The following is a 19,236-nucleotide window of genomic DNA, read 5'->3' as shown; positions in this document are numbered from 1 at the left end:
TGTGGGCACCTGGATACTAAATCTTTTGGGAATGGGGAGGTTCGCGAAGGGACAGATGCGCTGAAATGGAGGGGAGATACTGGAATGATGGTGTGTAAAAGAAACACATTGTAGTGAGTTGCACTCGTGCTGGGGGCAGCAAGGGACCGCGCAACTGACGAGAGAAATAGACTGTCCAGGTAGAACAGGAAAGCAAATAAAAAGCTCCCATGAGGTTCTGAAACGAGGTAACCAGGCATTTGAATTCTTTTTTAGTGGCGCTAAACTGGTATTTTGAGCTTAAGAAAGGAGTTGTATGTGCATGTTGCTTCGCAGCAATGTTGGTGTAGTGAATTTAGAAGGGGGAGGAAAGGTTGAGGGGAAATTGCTATAATGAGATTTAAAGTTAACGAAAGGAAGAGTGCAGCAAGTTTACCGTATGGTTAAGTACCTTAAAGAGTTAACATTTGTTACTTTAATTGAGAGAGAGATCTGAAGTACAAACAGTTGGAGTGTGCTGTTGTGAAAGACCAGACGAATGCACAGATAAGTACTTTCGGAGCAGTAAGGAACTGTGGCATTTGGGAAGAGTGAACGGGGAGGGAGTGTTAAAAGAATGTCAGCAATACATTTTGATTTTAAAATGTACATGGCACTTAAAAATCAGCCCAGGAGGCTCTAATTTGAATGTGGAAAATAATGTTTAGTAAGTATATTTTATACACTTTCACTGCCACATCATTTAAAATAAGTTTTGAAATGCAAACAATAAAATAGGAGCTTTATAATTTAGACTTAGAAGTAACATATGCTGCTGTTATGATTAATATTTTGGAAAAATCTATCAGAAAATAATTGTAATATTACAAATAGTAGCTAGCCATTTGCAATTTTGATACTTTGAAAAAACAATTTTAAAGTGCAGTTTATCAAAGAACATCAAATAAATTAACAAGTGCAAATAAATTTGAAGATAGGGATAATTCCACTCTTCAACTCTAAGGTAAAACTTGCCCTGTATAATTTTGAACAGATATCAAATTTATTTACTATGATTTTATTAATATGTATAGTATACAATGGAAAAATATTCACTTTAAATTTTGAAGGTTGGCCAATATACTCTTTTTGTTTGTACCCGTTTAGCAGCATTCTAGTCTGGTTAATGATCCAGCTTTACAGAAAAAAAAAGACTCCTCTTCAAGAAAGTTGAAAGTTATATTAAATTAAAATTTATATTTATTCTTTGTTGTATTGCTCTTTGAATTTCTTATACATATTATGGTGGGTTGGGATAACTTCAAATTTTAATTTTCCTTCCTTGTCTAACATTTTTTCCCATAATAATTTAAGTTGTTTTCTATAGGCACAACCTGAATGATTTTAAAAATGTAGAAAGCCACAGGTAAGTGGCTCGGTAGATAACGTGTTTCTTTAAGACTTTTTACAAGAAAGAAACTCTTACATTTTGTTAGAAATAGTAAATATGGAATAAATGAAATAATTCTTGAAAAGGAGACTCTTACAAAAAGTTGCTGCTGCTGCTGCTAAGTCGCTTTAGTCGTGTCCAACTCTGTGTGACCCCATAGACGGCAGCCCACTAGGCTCCTCTGTCGTCCCTGGGATTCTCCAGGCAAGAATACTGGAATGGGTTGCCATTTCCTTCTCCAATGTACAAAAAGCTAGAAGGAGCTAATAATAGAGATGTGGAATTGAGTGAGTGATAGTCGCTAGGTCATATTTGACTCTTTGAGACCCCATGGACTGTAAACCTGCCACACTCCTCTGTCCATGGAATGCTCCAAGCAAGAATACTGGAGTGGTTGCCATCTTCTTTTCCAGATGTAAAATTATGACAAATAAAATGTATAGCTTCACATCAGCAGTCTTTTGACTTAAAAAACGTCTTATGAAACGGCCTGTACTAAAGCAGATGTCAGTAATCTTCCTTAGGAAAAAGGAACACAGAAGGAGGCATATTTTGACAATCAGACTCTACTAGGCCCTTTCATTTTTGCTATTCTTATTTGATCTTCCAAGAACACTATAGAAAGCCATTTTTACAGATGCAGGAACAAGTTCAAAAGTTAAATAAGTTGACCACATATCTAGTAAGTGGCAAAGTCAGTATTTGAACCCAGGTATGTCTGATTTCAAATCAAGTTCCCCTTTAATTATACCAGGCTGCTTGGGACTTTATATTGACAGTACACTAAGATGTAGTGGTTTGAATAGAATTTTTAAACTAGCACCAATGTTTAATTGCATTTATTGCTAAGAATGAATATCATTTTTAGAAAATTCAATTTCTGACACAAAGGAATTAGTTTAGTGTAATGTCTGTTGCTTGTTTATACCCATGTAATGAACATAATTATATTATCTAATGAAAGAACTGAAATAGATAGCTTTCTTTTGCTACGGGGAAAAAAAAAGATAGTTATTTTCTGTAAGTATAAAATTACAAACAATAAAAGCATTTTTATTTTGCCATCAGAAAAACTTACACAATTTTCACTTTACAGAAACTTTTGTGGTGTCATCTGTCACACAGAATTTTGACTTAAAGTGTTGTCAAATTTATTAAATTTTGCATTTATGGCTTAAAAAAAAAGAAAAACTTAAACATCATTAAGTATATCAACAGGAATTCCTAAAAACCAGTGTCACATAATAGAGTTTTTTTTTTTCCTATGAATATTGAATGACAGTATACGTAATACTGGCTTTGCATCTTGCTTTTTTCATTTAATGTCACAGAACATCTTTCCAGGTCAAAAAATATAAATTTGACTTACTCATTTTAATAGCTGTATAACATTCTACAGTATGCATGAGTCATAAATTCTTAAGCCATTATGCCAATAATGAAGATTCAGTTTATCCCCCTTCACTCACTTTTTTTTTTTAACTGTTTTATTTCTTGATATAAGAATATATATATAAGAAACATGCTTATATTAGTTTATTTAATTCTTTATTTGTTGGTACTATTTTCAGTAGAATAAATTCTAATAAGGGATTACTGAGACAAAAGATAGATATATATATTGTAATTTAACAGATTTTAAAATCTGTTACTTCCCTGAAAATTTATTTCCCAACTGTCAGCCTACGCACAAGTGCAGGATATTGTCAGCTCTTAATTTTTGCTAGCTTTTAATTTTTTTCTAAAGCTGTGAAATGGTATGTTGTTGTATCAGTTTATGTTTCCTTGACTTCTAATTAAGTTGAACATAATTTATATGTTCATTTTCATGTCTGTTGGGCAGTGTTTCATCTTACCAATTTTTAGGGTTTAAAACGGATGTTAGATGTAGTAATCATTTATCTGTTGTGTCTTGTATCTGTTTTTCTCCAGGTCTGTCATTTGTCCCTTGACTTTATGGTGTCTGGAGGTTAAAAATTTTATGCAGTCAGATCTATCAATTTAGGCAAGTAGGTGCCTTACATTGCTTGAGAAGTCTTCCCCCAACCAAGATTATGTTCTTATTCTCTATATTTTGTTAGTGTTTTATAGCTTATATTTTTATATTTAGCTCTTTAAAGCATATGTTTATTGTAATTTCTCTCAGTGAATGGCCACTTATGGCAAATATTATATTAATAATTCATCTTTTTTTTCCTCCTCTGTATGTTGCAGTTCTTGTTTTAGTCACATATTAAGTTTTCATATGTTCTGGGATAAATTTTGGACTCCATTATTTTCCACTAATCAGAGATTCTTTTGGTCTTATGGACTCATATATAGGCTTCAAGGCATCTATGAATTCCCTGAAATTATATACATATCTTTTATCAGATTTGCAAAGGAGTACACAATCCCCTTAATGGTAAGAATCACTGATTTGCAGTAGATGGTTTATATTTAATGGAGTGAGTGTGTTTTTTGTTTTTAATATTAACTTATTACAACATGCAACTTGTGAGTTAAATTTAGGATGCAAGCACATTAATATTAATGTGGGTGTTACATTACAAACTTATTAATGTGGGTATTACATTGAGAAAAGTATTAAAATGTATACAAACTTAATTTTTCTAATGAGGTATAGAAAATAACATGGAGTCAAAATGAAAATTTACTTAGTTACTGCTTAGTTACTTAGCTGTTAGAACTCTGCTTGTCAGAATTTGTTGCTTTTTCTAAGTAGTTATTTCTGAGTGTCAAGAGCACACTATTGTTAATTTTGACTGATGGAACAGTCAATGAAACTTGTGTTATATAAATGTCAGAATTTTGTGCTTGATAACTTTATTTTTTATAGGACCTAAGCATTTAAAATAATATTTTTTGTTCATATGCTTGTAAGATCACTAAATAAATGAATGCTTTAGGACCTAATGTTTTCAATGAAGACAGTAACTCAGAATGGATTATGTAGCTGTCTTCATTGGTCAAAAGTATGTTGATCTCTATGTTCTTGAAACCCCCCTTAACTAATGAACTAACTTCCAGGGCCAAGCTTGGGACTTACCTCTTTGGAATTTGGTAGGTTTTACAAGTGCCACTGTTTTTCTTGTTTAGTCACTAAGTTGTGTCTGACGCTTTGTAACCCCGTGGGCTATAGCCTACCGGGCTCCTCTGTCCATGGAATTTCCCAGGCAAGAATACTGGAGTGGGTTGCCTCCTTCTCCAGGGGATCTTCTCTATCCAGGCATTGAACCCATGTCTCCTAATTGGCAGGCAGGTTCTTTACCACATCAGGAAAGCCCACCTGAAACCGTACATACTTGTAAAATGTTCCTAAGAATGATAGATTTCTCTACTTATAAAATTGTTTGCAAAGTTTACAGTAGTTACTGTTTAAAAGACTTAACAATTTAATTGGAATGCTGTTATTCTAGAGTTGCTAATTGGTGTCTCACTTATGAGTCCCAGATAGGATATCTAGTGCCATAGAGTAGTCAGTCAACTGAAATGGTTGATTTCAATTAAAGTGATGCTAGGCTGTCTCTCTACCTCTCTAAGCCTTCTAAGAGCTTTTTGGGTACTTAGTGAAGTTGAAATAATAAGTATCCAAATACTGCTCTCCAGAATGACTACTTTTGAGAGATGTTTCTATAGATGGACTTTATAATCATGGTTCACTATAGTCCAGTTATTTATAATTATCTGGCCAACTACTAGTAACTGTGTTTATATACTTTGCCTTTCTGCCTGTTAATTATAGATTAACTGCCTATTGGACCACTTGTGTACCTGATCCTGTTTCCTCATCTATTTAAAGATGTAATTCCAGAAGTTTTCCCTCATTCTCCTGTAGTCATCATTTCCTCCCTTTCTGCTGGATTCTTCTCATTAACATGTAAACATGCTGTTATTTCTCCCAACCAAAAATAAAATGATATTTTTCTCTTGACTCCTCTTTCTCAGCCAATGTTTGTTTTGTATTTCAGCTTCCCTTAGCAGTAAAACTTAAAAATTGTCTATTTTCACTGTTGCTAATTGCCACAATCATCAGCGACTTCCCTAAGTCCTACAGTCAGTTTTTGGTCTTCCTCTTACTTGACCAGTCAGGAGAATTTGACACAGTTGATCACTTCCTTCTTTTGAGCAATTTTCTTCACTTGGCTTCCAATATATCAAACTCTTAGCTTTCTTCCCCCCCTCAGTGGGTCATTTCTCTGTCTCTTGTGTTAGCTTCTTTTTTAGTACTCTCTTCAACCCCTTAACATAAGAATACCAAAGGGCTGAATCCTTGAAACTCCTCTTTACTCTTCCTTAGCTGATGACCTGTGTGCTGACAACTTCTAAAGTTGAGACTTGTTTCCTAAACATTAGATTTGTGTAGATTCATGTAACTGAGTTGCCCACTTGAACAATTAATAGACTTAAATTCAGTGTGGCCAAAACGAATCTTCTGGTGTTTCTGCACAATGCCTTAGTACCCCCCTACACCCCCCCAATAATTTTATCTGACCTTTATTTCAGTTGATAGCAGCTCTATCCCTCCATTTGCTAGTTGACTTGACTTTTCTTTTCTCACACTCTACATCTAATCTTTCAGAAATATCTTGTTAGCTTTACCTTCAAAATATTTCTAGAATATGACTACTACTAAGCACTTCCACTCTTATCACCCTAATTCAGGATACTATAGTCTCTTCCCTAGATCACTGCCATGTCTTAACTAGTCTGTTTGATTCTGCACTTGGCCTCCCTACAGACTATTCTTAATATAACAGCTTGGTGAGCCTTTTGAAATGTAAAAATCATGTCACTCCCCTGCATAAAGCTCTTTAGAAGCTTCCTGAGTTAGAGTAATGATAGCTGTTTTTATAACAAAGTCCACAATTTTATTGGCTAAACATAGTAAATGACTCTTTTTTCCCCATCATGTTTTAGGTGATCATTTTGGTGGATGGTTTTCCTCTTCATGAGTTATTCAAGGTCTTGGGTACTTTCTGTTATTAGTTATACCATCCCCTCTGGTTTGGAGTTCTCTGATGTCAGCCTGGGGAAGAGGCAAGAGAAAGGTGAGGCGGTGCCCCTTTCTCAACTTTTTTGACCTCTTTTACCCTCAATCTGTTGATGAGTTTTGTTGTTGTTTTAGTTGCTGAGTCTTGTCCGACTCTGTTATGACCCCATGGACTGGCCCACTAGGCTCCTCAGTCCATGGGATTTCCCAGGCAAGTATACTGGAGTGGGTTGCCATTTCCTTCTCCAAGGGATCTTTGCAAACCAGGGATGGAACCTGTATCTCCTGCATTTGCAGGCGGATTCTTTACCACAGAGCCACCAGGGAAGCCATGGATGAGGACTAGTTACAATCTCTATGCAAGGGTGATGGGGGGAGTGGAAAATGGGTTTTTTAGCTGGCAGTCACTTTAACATTTGTGGCTGTGTACTATGAAAGATGGGGGCATACATTTGAATCTTTTGAATCCTTTCAGATATTTTGTGACTCAGAATATAAACTGTCTTGATTAATGTTCTTTGTGAACATGAGAAATGTATATCCCGTTGTTACAGGGTGGAGTATGCTATAACTATCAGGTCAAGTTGTTCCATTCTTCTGTATCTTCTGTATCCTTGATTTTCTTTCTGCCTACTCCTTTCATCAGTTGTATAGGGAGGGATTTTGAAGTCTCTGGTGGTGACTGTGGGTTTATTTCTCCTTAGAGTTCTGTTACTTTTCGCTTCATGTGTTTTGAACTACTGTGATTAGTTGCATGAATGTTAGGACTGTCATATCTTCTTGATTAATTAACCCCTTCTTCATTTATGAGATGATGCTCTTTATCCTTAGTGATATTCTTTGCTCTGAAACCTACTTGGTCTGTTATTAATTTAGTCACTTCAGTTTTGATTAGTTTTAGCATAGTGTATCCTTCCCATTCTTTTAGTATAATATTAATCTGTTTGTGTCTTTTTGTGCCCTTCATGGATCCCTCCTTGTGATGAAGAGGCTTGCGTAACTCAGTGAGGCTATAAGCCATGCCAGGCAGGGCCACCCAAGATGGATGGCTCATGGTAGAGTGTTGTGACTAAATGTGATCTACTGGAGGAGGGAATAACAAACCACCCCAGTATACTTGCCACGAGAACCTTCGCATGAACTATATAAAAGGCCAAAAAGATATGACACCAAAAGATGAATCCCCCATGTCTGAACTTGTCCAGTATACTACTGGGGAAGAGCGAAGGAGAATTACCAAAAGCCCCAGAATGAATGAAGCGGCTGGGCCAAAGCAGATACGACACTCAGTTGTGGATGTGTCTGGTGATGAAAGTAAAATCCTTTGCTGCAACGAACAGTATTGTATGGGAACCTGGAGTGTTAGGTCCATGACTCAAGGAAAATTGGACATGATCAAACAGGAGATGATAAGAGTAAACATCAGCATCCTAGGACTCAGCAAACTAAAATGGATAGGAATGGTTGAATTTAATTCAGATGACCATTATATCTACTACTGTGGGCAAGAATCCCATAAATGAGATGGAGTAGCTCTCATAAGCAACAAGAGTCCAAAATAAACAGTACTTGGTTCAACCTCAAAAATAACAGAATGATCTTAGTTCATTTCTAAGGCAAGCCATTCAATATCACAGTAATCCAAGGCTATACCCATACCACTGATGCCGGAGAAGCTGAAGTTGATCAATTTTGTGAAGACCTAGAGGACCTCCTAGAACTAACACCTAAAAAAGATGTTCTGTTTATCTTTGGGAACTGGAATGCTCAAGTACGAAGTCAAGATATACCTGGAGTAACAGGCCTTGTCCTTGGAGAACAAAATGAAGCAGGGCAAAGGTTAACTGAATTCTGCCAAGAGAACACACTAGTCATAGCAAATACCCTTTTCATACAACACAAGAGATGACTTTACACATGGACATCACCAAATGATCAATACTGAAATAAAATTGATCATGTTCTTTGTAGCCTAAGATGGAGAAGTTGTGTACTAGTCAGCAAAAACAAAACCTGGAGCTGACTGTAGCTCAGCTCATCAGCTTCTCATGGCAAAATTCAAGCTTAAACTAAAGAAAATCAGGAAAAACACTAGGCCAGCCAGGTATGACTTATATCAAATTCCATTTGAATTTGTAGTAGCAGTAATGAATAGATTCAAGGGACTAGATCTGATTAACAACATGCCTGAAGAACTATAGACAGAGGTCCATAATATTGTGTTCAGTTCAGTCGCTCAGTCGTGTCCAACTCTTTGCAACCCCATGAATCTCAGCACTCCAGGCCTCCCTGTCCATCACCAACTCTCGGAGTTCACTCAGACTCACATCCATCGAGTTGATGATGCCATCCAGCCATCTCATCCTCTGTCGTCCCCTTTTCCTCCTGCCCCCAATCCCTCCCAGCATCAGAGTCTTTTCCAATGAGTCAACTCTTTGCATGAGGTGGCCAAAGTACATAATATTGTGAAGCAGGTGGCTAACAAAACCATCCCAAAGAAAAAGAAAAGCACGAAGGCAAAGTGGTTATCTGAGGAGGCTTTACAAGTAGCTGAAGAATGAAGAGAAGTGAAAAGCAGGGGAGAGAGGGAAAGGCACATCCAATTAAACGCAGAGTTCCAAAAAAAAGCTGGAAGAGACAAGAAGGCCTTCTTCAATGAACAATGCTTAGTAATAAAAGAAAACAACAAAAGGGGAGAGACTAGAGATCTCTTCAGGAAAATTGAAAACCTCAGGGGAGCATTCTGCCCAAAGATGGGCACAATAAAGGATCAAAATGGTAGAGACCTAGTAGACGCTGAAGAAATCAAGAAGAGATGGAAAGAATACACAAAAGAACTATGTAAAAAAAGATCTTAATGATCCGAATTATTATGATGGTATGGTTGGTTACCCAAAGCCAGACATTGTAGAGTGCAAACTCAAGTGGGCCTTAAGAAGCACTGCTATTAATAAAGCTAGTGCATGTGATGAAATTCCTGCAGAACAATTCAGATCCCTAAAGGATAATGCCATCAAGGTTTTGCATTCCTTATGTCAGCAAATCTGGAAGGCCCAGCAGTGGCCACAGGACTTGAAAATGTCGATCCTCATCCCAGTCCCCAAAAAAGGTAGTGCCAAAGAATGTGCTAACCATCGGATAGTTGCACTCATCTCCCATGCTAGTAAGGTCATGCTTAAAATCTTGCATGCTAGGTTTCAGCATTATGTGAACTGAGAACTTCCAGATGTCCAAGCTGGGTTTAGGAAAGGAAGAGGAACTATAGATCAAATTGCCAACATTCACTGGATTATAGAGAAAATGGAAATTTCAGAAAAATACCTGTCTTTATTTTGACTGTGCTAAAGCCTTTGACTATGTGGATCATGACAAACTGTGGAAAGCTCTTAGATGGAAATACAAGACCATTTTACCTGTCTCCTTAGAAACCTCTGTGTGGGTAAAGAAGCAACAGTTAGAAACCATTATGGAACAACTGATTGGTTCAAGATTGAGAAAGGAGTATGACAAGGCTATCTGCTGTCACCCTGTTTGTTTAACCTATACGATGGGCACATCATGAGAAATGCTGGGCTGAAAGAGTTACAAGCTGGAATCAAAATAGGTGGGAGAAAAATCAACAACTTCAGATAATGCAGATGATACCACTCTTAATAACAGAAAGAGAAGAGGAACTAAAGAACCTCTTGATGAGAGTGAAAGAGGAGAGTGAAAGAGCTGATTTAAGACTAAATATTAAAAAAAAACTAAGATCATGCATTTGGCGCCTTGGTTCTTAGTCATTCAGCTGTGTCCAACTCTTTGTGGCTCCATGGACTGTAGCCCGCCAGGCGCCTCTGTCCATGGGGATTCTCCAGGCAAGAAGACTGGAGTGGGTTGCCATGCCCTCCTCCAGGTAATCTTCCTAACCCAGGGATTGAACCCAGCTCTCCCTCATTGTAGGCAGATTCTTTACTGATTGAGCCACCAGGGAAGCCCACTGGCCCCATTACTACATGGCAAATAGAAGGGAAAAGGGTGGAAGTAGTGATAGAAAGTGGAAGATTTCCTCTTCTTGGGCTCCAAAATGATTGTGGATGGTGACTGCTGGCATGAAATAGAAGATGATTGCTTCTTGTCAGGAAAGTGATGACAAACCTAGACAGTATGTTGAAAAGCGGAGACATTACTCTGCTGATTAAGGTCCATGTAGTCAAGGCTATGGTCTTCCCGGTGGTCACGTATGGTTGTGAGAACTGGACCATAAAGGCAGAATGCCAAAAAATTGATGCCTTCGAACTGTGGTGCTGGAGAAGACTCCTGAAAGTCCCTTGGAGAGCAAGGAGTTCAAACCAGTTAATCTTAAGGGAGATCAACCCTGAATATTCACTGGGAGGACTGATGCTGAAGTTCCAGTATTTTGTCTGAGGCTCCAGTATTTTGGTCATCTGATGTGATGAGATGACTCATTGGAAAAGTCCCTGATGCTGGGAAAGATTGAGGGCAGGAGGAGAAGAGGGCGTCAGAGGATGAGATGGCGGGATGGCATCACTGATGCAGTGAACATGAACTTGGGCAAACTCCAGAAGATGGTGAGGGACAGGGAGACCTGGCATGTTGCAGTCCATGGGGTTGCAAAGGTTGGACATGACTGGGCAACTGAACAACAACAAAGCATGATATGTTGTTGTTATTTTTGTTTTAAGCAATCAGTTATCTTTTAAAAAGATTAAAACTTTTTTTTACAGAACTTATTCATACATGCATCATTCCTAATGCTTTCCATTCCTTTGTGGAGGTGCAGATTTCCATCTGGTACTCTTCCTTCATCCTCAAGGATGTCTTTTGAAATTACTTGTAATGAAAGTCTACTTGGTGATGAACTCTTTTTGCTTTTGTATGTCTAAAAGGTATGTATTTACCTTAATGTTTATAAGAAATTTTTGTTAGGTATAGAATTGTAGGTTGACATTTTTTTTCTTTCAGTACTTTAAAGCTGTTGCTCCATTGCCTTTTGGCCTGCATTGTGTGTGATGAGAAGTCTGTCATTGTTCTTATCTTTGTTCAGCTGTTCATATGTTTTCCTTTGCCTGTAAGATTTTCACTCAGTTTTAAGTAATTATGGTAAGCCTTGCTGTAGTTTCTTGATTTTTTTCTTGTGCTTTGGGTTTGTTGAGCTTATTGGACTTGTGTGTTTATAATTTTCATTAAATTTGGAAAAATTTGGCCATTACTATTAAATACTTCATATAATTTTTTATGTACTTCTTTTCCTTCAAAAATTCAAGTCACATATATATATTGTCTACATTTAGTTGTCATAACAGTTTGATGACATTTTATTTATTTTTCCCAGTCTTTCTGCTTTTTGGTATTTTTTAATTACTTTGTCTTCAATCCACCAATCCTTTCTTTTGTGTGTGTAATTCTGCTTTTAGTTCCATTCAGTGTATTTTTCATTTCAGTTATTTTTTCCATTTCTAGAAGTTCATTTTGGATCTTTAAAAACAACAGCAACAAAGAACTTCTGTTTGTCTCCTTAACATGCGTTTACTTTATTTTGTTGAACAAATGACATATTGTTATAATGACTCTTTTGATGTTCTTGTTTACTGATTCTATCATCTGTGTCTTTTCTCAATATTTTTCTGTTGGTTTGCTTTTTTCTTCATTGTGGACCATATTTTCCTTCTTTTTTATATGCTTGGTATTTAGGTGTTGGATATTTTCACATTCTTAAACATATTCGTAAGCCTTGATTTGGGACACATTCAAGTTTCTTAGAAACAGTATGATCTTTCTCAGGTTGCTTTTATGTTTGTTAGATGGGATCAGAATATATGATTAACTCTGCCCTACCACTGAGGCAGTAACCTTGCAGTTCCTTTCAGAGTACTCCACCCAGTACCCTGTGTATTTTATTTCCCCACCCTGGCTAGTGGGAATGCTGGTTGAGTGAACCCCAGAAAATTTTCCACCTGTGTATTTTGGGTGGCCTCAGTTAGTTTCTTCATGCATATGCACTGATTGGTACTTGGCTGAAAATTCTCTTCTTGCAGCTTTGTCTTCTTTAGTATTCTGCCCAGCATAAGCCAGCTGCCTTGGCCTCCCTGGACTCCCAATCCTGGCCCCTTAACTCAGGGAGACTTTTGGGCTCTGAGATCCCCTTCTCTGTACTCTAGCCTGGAAACTCTCTTTGGAGAGTCATATGACTCACTTCATTTTCTTTCTGTCTTGCAGTGACCCCCATCCTATACAGATTTCCTGTCTAGTGTCCAGTGTCTGAAAGCCTTTTGTTATATATTTTATGTATTTCAGTTGTTTCAGGTGGGAGGATAAATCCCTTGTTACTCCATCTTGGCTGGAAATGGAAGCCAGGTGGCCTAGTTATCTCTGATTGTGTGTCCCTAGGTTGACTTAGGGGAAAGTAATAAAGTTGGATAAATTGAATTATATTTGACAACTAAAACTAATATTATAAATTTAAGGGTGAAATAATGTTTTGTTTTTTCTCTATTTGCTCATAATTTCTAGCATGGTATTGCACACAGGCCCTTAGTAAATTGTTTGTTCCAAGTTAGAGGCAAGTCTTATTCACAATAGCTGGATCTCCTCACGTCCCCATTGAAGTTTCAAGTGGATGTCAGTTAATTCTTTTGTTTGTTACCAATTTTACTGTAACTTCAAGAAACCAGTTCTTACTGCATCCCTTTAGATACAGCTGAGTCCAATGGAGGCTCTTTCAAACTGGGCAGTGAAGTCTCTGACTCTGGAAGAGCTTTCTATTTTTCCTGTCAGTGTGCTTCTGGAACTAATTGGTCACATCCTTGCTGGGGTGGGTGGATGAGTCCTCTTCATAGGCTTCTTTTTTGTATTCCTGTTGTAATATCCCGATTGCAAGCAAAACAGTAGAGAAGGAAATTCTAAGGGATGTTGATACCAGTAGTAACTGTAATCATTGTGTGTGCTCAGTTGCTCAGTCATTTCTCTTTGTGACCCCAGGAACTATAGCGCCGCCAGGCTCCACTGTCCATGGGATTACCCAGGCAAGAATATTGAAGTGGGTTGCCATTCCATCTCCAGGGGACCTTCCTGACCCAGGGATCAAGCCCATCTCCTGCACTGGCAGGATTCTTTACCACTAGCGCCACTTAGGAAGCCTGGTCATTATGTTGCATCAACAGAAAATGGACCTAGTTTACCTTAAGATGAACAGTATTATTATAGTTACCAGATTTTCAACTTTGCATGAAATAATTCTTGCTAAAGGTAGTTAGGTTGTACTGAATCCCTATGGGTACTATAAAATATCAGGGACAACCATTTTTTTTTTAAATTGGAGAATAATTGCTTCATTATTATGTTAGTTTCCCCTGTACAACAGTGTGAACCAGTTGTAAGTATACATAAATCCCTTCCCTCTTGGGCCTCTCTTCCACCCCTCCACCCCCAATCCCACTCATCATCACAGAGCGCCAAGCTGAGCTCCCTGTACTATACAACAGCTTCCCACTAGCTGTCTGTTTTATCTGGTAGCATATATGTGTCAGTGCTATTCTTTCAATCCCTCCCATGCTCTCCTTCCCCTGCTGTGAGGAACAACCACTTTTAATTGAAATTGTTGGATTCTCCTTTTGGGAGATAGTGATTTGAAAATTTGAAAATCAATTTGGTACTTATGTAGCAATTTAAAACTGTATTTAGAGGAAAAGAAATGCCTGTTTTTCTAAATTGCAGTAGAATTTAGAAGTCATCCATTGTCATCTTATCACATAGCACCTTATATGTTTCCATTATTTATTTCTTAAGTTTGTAACATAGCTGAAAATAAGTGATTTGTACAGTTAAGCACACAAACGAATTTAGAGACTCATCATATGTTGTCTAAGTTGGAAAATACCTTAAAATTTTGCTCAGTATGGTTATGGAATGAAGCAAAGGGGCTATGCAGGTGCAGACTAGCTCTTGGCATATTTATTTCTAATTATATATTATGCTTGAGTTGATTAATGAATGTAATTTAGGGCTGTTATTGGTTCATTGATAACATCCTCCTGTTATATATTCTCTCTATGCTTTGAAGCAAAAGAGTATAGGAAATGAACTGATCAATGTAGTTCTTTTTCCTGGTAAATAAGTCAAAAGGTTAGTATCCGAGTCTCCATACTTTAAACAATGACTCTTGTATTAAGTTTTCTGTTGCTATTGTACTTTCAAAATAATACCTTGTTACAGTATACTTGTATTTTAGTTAATGGTAACTTTAAAAAAATAAAGTCTTAAAAAAAAAAAAAGCTAGTTGCACAGCATGAACATTGTAACTAAAATCATAATGCAAAAAATTCTTCAATAAAGAGTTGTGGGACTTCACTGATGGTCCAGTGGTTAAGACTTCACCTTCCAATGCAGCGGGTATGAGTTCAATCCCTTGTTGGGGAGCTAAGATTCCACATTTTGGGGGGCCAAAAATCTAAAACATAAAAAACAGAAGCAGTATTATAACAAATTCAATAAAGACTTTAAAAATGGTCCACATCAAAACAACAAAAACCAAACCAGAGTTGTAAATTCTCACTATTGCTGTTCTTTTTTTTTTTTCTAAAGAGCTTGGTGATTAATTAGGACTATTTATGGTTCTTTAGATTTCTAAGATGTGTAATATAAAGGGACAATATCTTAAAAATTTAGTGATAAATATATTTTGAGTATTTAGAGGAATATTGGAGGTTTGAGTAAATTAAGTTGTTGGAGTTAAATAAAATGAATAAAATCTTCCTTCAACCTTGTATTTGTTAGTAATTTTAGCTTTGCCTATGTCTTACTGAAACTAGTTCAGCAATCAGTTTTGACACAATGGTTCTTAAATATGACTGAGAAATTCGTGATTATTTTGTATTTGAATGTTAGAAAGCTGCTTCCAGTTGCCAGCATTTTTTTATTTCATCATATACACCCATCTCTGTAATAAAGTGTTGCGTGTTCCCAATGTGTTATACATCTGGTGGGAAACCAACTCAGTTCAATTGTTTCCTCCATAGAAGAGCTGATTAGAAAGACTGATTTAATGTATCTTAAGGTATGTTTTTGTAGACAACTTCTTCATTTTGTTGAAGAGGAAAGAATAAAACCCATTCATTTTTGTCCTCTAGAACATAAATATCTTCTTTTCATGTTTTGAAGGTTAAAACAGAAAAAAAGCAAACTTGTGATGCTATTTTAGTGTCTCAAAATAGGTTTCCCAGCTAGGAAAATTAGGGGTGTGTATGACTTTTGCTTCTGAACCTGGGAGTTGTTAGTGATGATAGTTTCCGTTTGGCTTGGGATGAACTTGTCCAGGAACCTGTCTGATCCATGAGATGTCATTATGTGCCTTTTTTTCTTTTGCCCTTGGTTGGAACTCTGTGACTAATTAACCCTGTGAGAAGTTATAATCTAGTCTTGCACATGACCACTTCCCTTTGGTTTTTTTTAACTTGTTTAGAATCTTTCCCTGCTTTGCCCTTGAACCAGTGTTTCTTACATGGTTCTCTACCTTTCCCTACCAATGGCAAGTCATCATGATCTCTAAACTTACTGTATCAGACTGTGTACTGAGCATACTTTAAGTGTTTTATAAATATAGAACTTATTTAATGTGAAGGATGCTTATTTCTACTGTCCTCAGAGTTACTGGGAAAGAACAGTTAATCCTCAAATGGTATAAAGAATATAAAAAGGTTTGTAAACTGTAAAAACTACAATTTAAGTTGTTATTAATAGTGATAATAATACATTTGCTTGCTCTTTGATGTTGTCTTCTGGTTGAATGTAGTTTGGACTTTACATTTCTTCCTGCCATGGGCTTATCTCAAAGGATCACACTTGTCTAACGGTTCAGATAAATGATGATGTTACATGAGTTATAGATTTGACATTCAGTTTAGCTGTTCGTTTCTTTTCTCTCTTAGGATGAAGTAAAAATCACTATCAGTTCATATCATTATTTTCTCTTAAAGGTATAAATCTGTTTACTTTCATATAAATTATAGAAAAGCCCTGGCCTTTAACATGACCAGACTTCCTTCCCTCTTTCCTACTGATCCTTGCCAACTTTGCTGTTTAAAGGTACGATTGTGAGAGGAATTTGAGTGTGTGTGTGTGTACGCACATATATGTATAAAATTACCCCTTAGATTCTAAGTACTTTTCTTTTTGAAAAACATTAATGATGATCAAACTAGTGAAGGAAAAAAAATGTATTTCTCCACTATGGAAGAAGTTTTCTGTGGTAGTTCCTTTATTGTCAGTTTTCCCACAGTGATTCATTGTCATCTTCTCAAATAGAGGGAAAACACTTGTTTTGTATCCTTAATTTTAATTTAGGAACTTCAATTTTTTCTTTTTTCTTTTCACTCAGATGTAGAATAGAATAGAAAAGATTGTACTTTTATACTAATTGCTGGGATTATGAGAATCCCAAAGAACAGAATTCTTGGCTCCTACACAGCTTCAAAGGTTTTTTTTTTTTTTCTTAACTCAGGTCAACATTATTTGCCACTCTGCGATCAGAAAATTTGGTAGGCCTTTGTGATAGAGGCTGTGAGAAACAAACTCTAGTGCAATCACCTCTTTGATCATATATTATTGCTTTTTCTTTTTTTCTTGCATTAGCATGCTATTCTTAAGTATTGGTTAACATTGCTGAAGGTTTGATATAAAATTGTGATATACAAGTTCATGAATAAGCAGTGATTTTTGATTTGCATATTATAGTAGCTTTTATGTTTATGAAACATAAAGACTTTTAATTTTCCTAATTGGCAGTGAAAATATTTTGACCAAGATGCTGCATTTGTTAGGGGCTCTGTTTACTTACGTTTTAGCTGTACCTTTAAGACTTAGTTTATTTTTTCGTGAGTTTGCCAATCCCAAATTGAGGATGATAGAATTGAAGAACTCCATAAACCTTTTGCATTTCACCTAACCTTCCCCTATCCTCATATGGAGTTACTCTCTTTTAAAAATGTTCTTTGAGAAGAGAGGTAATTCTAAATAAGAATACTAAGTCTTACCTAAATAGTGTTGAATATAGTTAAATATCTGCAGTTGATTTTCTAAATTTCAGTTATATTATACACTTTTTCCACATTTATTATTCATTTATCTTGTCCTAAAAAATTATTGAGGAAATTTCCAGATGTACATGTAATACAGAATGAGGGAAGAAGGCAGAATGAAGTAGGAGAGGTATTTGTGTAAATATTAACTGCCATTTTAGGTTTCTTAGCCCATTTTCTTTTGGACAGTTTGGGAAAATTAGGAGTCTAGTCATGAGAACTGAGACCAGGATATTGTAGCAGAAATTATTTGTAATAATGCTGTTCTTACTGGGAAGCTCCAACTATGATTTAAGTTTGTTTCCAATGTAAAATCCATCAAGGTAGAACTTTACATATTGATTATTAATTACATTTTGACAGAATTTGAAACAATGTAATAATTTGAAGAAAAGTTTATTTATGATATATAAGTAATCTTTTTCTTTGATGGTTTTTAATTTAAGAAGATCTGATAAAGTCATTTATGGCTGATTAATGTAGCCTGCCTAAATAAGAAAAATGTGGATTGAGTTGACGTTTCTGAACTATAGCATTCATGTGTGATTTAAAGTAAGTGCTGTTAGATTAATATTAAAGTCTAATGTGAAATTGCCAAAGCTTAAATTAAAGATAGTTTTGAAGAGAGCTGATATCTTTTTTTCCCCCCAAACATTCTTCTGGTTGTCCATGGTATAGTACATAAAATTAAACCCATTTATTTTATACTCAAAGCAATCGATCCTTCATGTTCTCCCTAGATGCTTTGTTAAAAAAAATGTAATAAGACTATTTTCATAATTTTCCCTAGATAGTAGTTGGCATTTTAATTTGGTTCGTAGTATTTTTATGTATGCAATACATTTTGTTTTGAGATAGTCAAAATCATTTATCTTTTGGGTTTTTTGCCTTTAGTTATATGTCTTAAATGAAAATGACACGTGTGTGAGCAGAAATCTAAAAACCATTGTTAATTTTCAGTTTGTTCAGATTTTTTCTTGTTGTGAGAATGGTGGTAATGATTTATAAGCACCTACATGTCAGACCAGAAACCCTTAGTAATTTATAAATTGGGATGTAATTTTATTCATGTATTTGTTGGCTTTTATTTTTCAGTCCATTCTTTTTGGATTTTAAGTTTGTAAGGGTGTAAGGAATATGGTATGCTTCTGGGCCATCATTACACTGCTTTATCTAATAATTTTTGTGTTAGGGTTATACTACTTTCAGTTGGGAGAAGGCAATGGCACCCCTACCCAGTACCCTTGCCTGGAAAATCCCATAGACGGAGGAGCCTGGTGGGCTGCAGTCCATGGAATCGCTGAGGGTCGGACACAACTGAGCGACTTCACTTTCACTTTTCACTTTCATGCATTGGAGAAGGAAATGGCAACCCACTCCAATGATCTTGCCTGGAGAATCCCAGGGACAGGGGAGCCTGGTGGGCTGCCGTCTATGGGGTCGCACAGAGTCAGACACGACTGGAGCGACTTAGCAGCAGCAGCAACACTTTCAGTTCTTATCAGCCTTTTAGTCTTTAGGGTTAATCCTTCCTTCATGGTTCTTTACTTTATATGTCTATTTATTATTCCAGTTGAACCTCTGAATCATTTTATTAAGTAAAAGAAAAAAGCATCAGTATTATAAGCAGAACTGCTTAAGATTAATAATATGATTAGAATGATAGAGTTATCATTCTAATGTTCTAGTTCCCCATCTGGAAAGTTATTTCTCTTTGTTTAGTCAGGTCTTCTTTTACATTTTGGAAGTTTCTACATTTT

At 36.2% G+C, this 19,236-nt stretch overlaps 1 protein-coding gene across 2 annotated transcripts in view; it reads left to right on the top strand.

The window, feature by feature from the left end:
* The window catches only part of HS2ST1 (heparan sulfate 2-O-sulfotransferase 1), a 185,033-nt gene that overhangs the window by 888 nt on the left and 164,909 nt on the right, over positions 1–19,236 (top strand). The window lies entirely within an intron of this gene.

The sequence above is a fragment of the Bos mutus genome, chromosome 3, assembly GCF_027580195.1.
Source record: "Bos mutus isolate GX-2022 chromosome 3, NWIPB_WYAK_1.1, whole genome shotgun sequence".
Lineage (NCBI taxonomy): Eukaryota > Metazoa > Chordata > Mammalia > Artiodactyla > Bovidae > Bos > Bos mutus.
The sequence above is the reverse complement of the archived record's forward strand: the minus strand, read 5'-3'. Positions and strand labels throughout refer to the sequence as shown.